This window comes from Notolepis coatsorum (assembly GCF_963971535.1).
Source record: "Notolepis coatsorum genome assembly, chromosome: 13".
Lineage (NCBI taxonomy): Eukaryota > Metazoa > Chordata > Actinopteri > Aulopiformes > Paralepididae > Notolepis > Notolepis coatsorum.
In genome coordinates this window covers 12368297-12370796 of record NC_140177.1, presented here as the reverse complement: position 1 = coordinate 12370796, position 2500 = coordinate 12368297, and the positions used below count along the sequence as shown (strand labels likewise).

Below are 2500 nucleotides of genomic sequence, written 5' to 3'. Positions count from 1 at the left end.
TTTTTATCTTACATTTGTTGTTAATTATAAAAAGTCTATAATTCAGACACATTTAAAACATTGCTGCTGCTGTTGCTGCTGAAGAAATAATATTTATTTATATTTATATAGTTATATAAAAGAATAATAAAGCAATGTCGATTCTGTTCTTAATTAATTGTTTTTTTTTCTTGCAAAATAATCAAAAAGAACCGATAAGAGTATCGATAAAGTACCGAACCGTTAAGAAGTATCGATAAGAGTAGTAGTATCGATAAAATCCTAACAATACCCATCCCTAGTATTGCACAAGCTATAACACTGGATAAGCTACATACTGTAGATGTAGTTATGTACGCATTTTGCAGAAAGTTGTATACACAGATTGTAATCATATACATACTATTGTCCCACCAAGTCTGACGTCACAGCACTTAATACCCACTCAGCAATAAGGAAGATAAGAGATGAATTTGTGAATTTGAACCATGTGTTTCCAAATAAGTTTTTGGGGAAAACTTCACATCTGATTTTTACGATTCCACATGTGATCACAAATGATTTCACACGTGTAATGTTCACAGAATCACATGTCACACAGCACCACATGTGAAACAACACACGTGATCACACGTGGAATTGTGTAATCACACGTGTTATTATGTATCACGATCACATGTGATTATGTGGAGACAACGTTTCACATGTGTGATACAACAAAATGTGAAATCATCAAATCATGAAAAGTGCAATCATCCAATTATTATTCTCATCGTCATCACGGTCCGGTCACTGACATCGTTTGTCATGGCAGTAGAGCACAGGGAACACTTCAGAGCGCGCTTGTGGGGGTTTGTAAACAGACCTGAATCTCTCTGAGCGTATAGGACAGGGGAATCAATCTCAATCACAGTTGCGCGAGCTGCCTCCAAAAATAGCCCGACACTTTTATTATTAATGTGGAGCGAGCAGGGAGAGCAGATTATTGACCCGCGCCGTGCACAGCCACACACGCTGAAACGGCTCACACTCCAAGCCAAGTGGGAGTCAAGGTGAGGCTATGCTGCGTTAGAACGTCGAGGTGTCAAGATTTGTTTTATTTGTCACGTATAAAGTACGCTTACAGTGAACTGCTTGGTTCTGTATGAGCCCCCCAAGAATGTGCTTCATACAGTAAAAAAAAAGTTAAAAGAATAAAGTCGAAACACTATACAAAATATACAATATACAAACAATGAGGTACAAAAATGCAAACTCTTTTACAAATTCAATCTTTTTTATGGATGTAGTGCAAATCTTTTTGTAATAAATAGATCAAATATGGTATAGTGTTAAAAGTGTTTCTAAAGTGAATGTTAAGGGTGAGTGTTTGTTTAAAGGACGTCGAGGTGTCAAGATGAAAATCCTTAGTTATTCTTACATTTATTCTCATATTAAATGTTAACATCAATCAAAACTAAATATGTTCAAGGCACTGTGGGCCAAATGGAAGTTCGTATAAAAGTATATTGTAGGCAATGCACATGTAAACAACACAGTAGGGCTGTACCGAATTTTTATATTAGAAGCTTCTATTGAAGTATTTGAATGAAGCTTTGAATGTATGTCGTCATATTTTAGGACGTAATCATAAAAATAATTTATAATAAAAAATAAAAAAAATGCATTCAATTTGAATAAAGTGATTAATCTGATTAAATTAGTCTTTAAAACATTTTTTATCATCTTTCTTTAATGAATATAACTCGTCAGTTTCGTCAACATAAATAATCCAATAAGGGCACGGTTGGTACGAAAGTGATGGTGACGTCTTGATGGAGCGCCAAGCAGATGCAGATAGGCTACATCATTTATGATAAATGTTTTATTTAAATGTTTATGATGAGTCATATACTATAATAGTATAATACTATAATATTAGTGTGTAGCCTAATCTTTATCTGCAACTGTGAAGAAAACCCCCATTGGTTTAAACAGAATGAATAGACACATAATAAAAAACATTTAAAAAATTTAAAATAATTCAAATGTTGATTTAGAATTCAAATGTCAACGTTATGAATAAAGCTTCGAAGCTTCGAACTATTTGGTACAGCCCTACAACACAGTGGCAGTACAGTAATTCTCAGTGTGATAGGGACCCAGTTTCCTATGAGTTCAGTTGGTTTATTCAGTTGTGAAAGCATACTGTCGTGGCTTCCTTCCATTGTCAATCAATCAATCAATCAATCAATCAGTCTTTCCATCAAGCCACTAGACGCTTTAAACAGACAGTTCTTCTAACTCGTTTCTTTCTTTAAATTACTCACAGTTCGAAGTGTTGCTTGGCCTCCGATGGTTTCGATGATGTTGCGATATGTTTGCTCGAAATAAAGTACCAAACATTTGCACATGCAACAAAGAAAATAGGCCTTTACAATATTCAAAGGAAAATAGGCAAACCTCAAACAAAATAACAAACAACTTAGGTATTCTTTCTTTCTTGATAATGCTTATATAACTTTATAACTTGAAGGGTATT

At 34.2% G+C, this 2500-nt stretch overlaps 1 protein-coding gene across 1 annotated transcript in view; it reads left to right on the top strand.

Moving 5' to 3' along the window:
* tmem170b (transmembrane protein 170B) overlaps positions 1-2500 on the top strand; it is a 31614-nt gene that overhangs the window by 27642 nt on the left and 1472 nt on the right. The window lies entirely within an intron of this gene.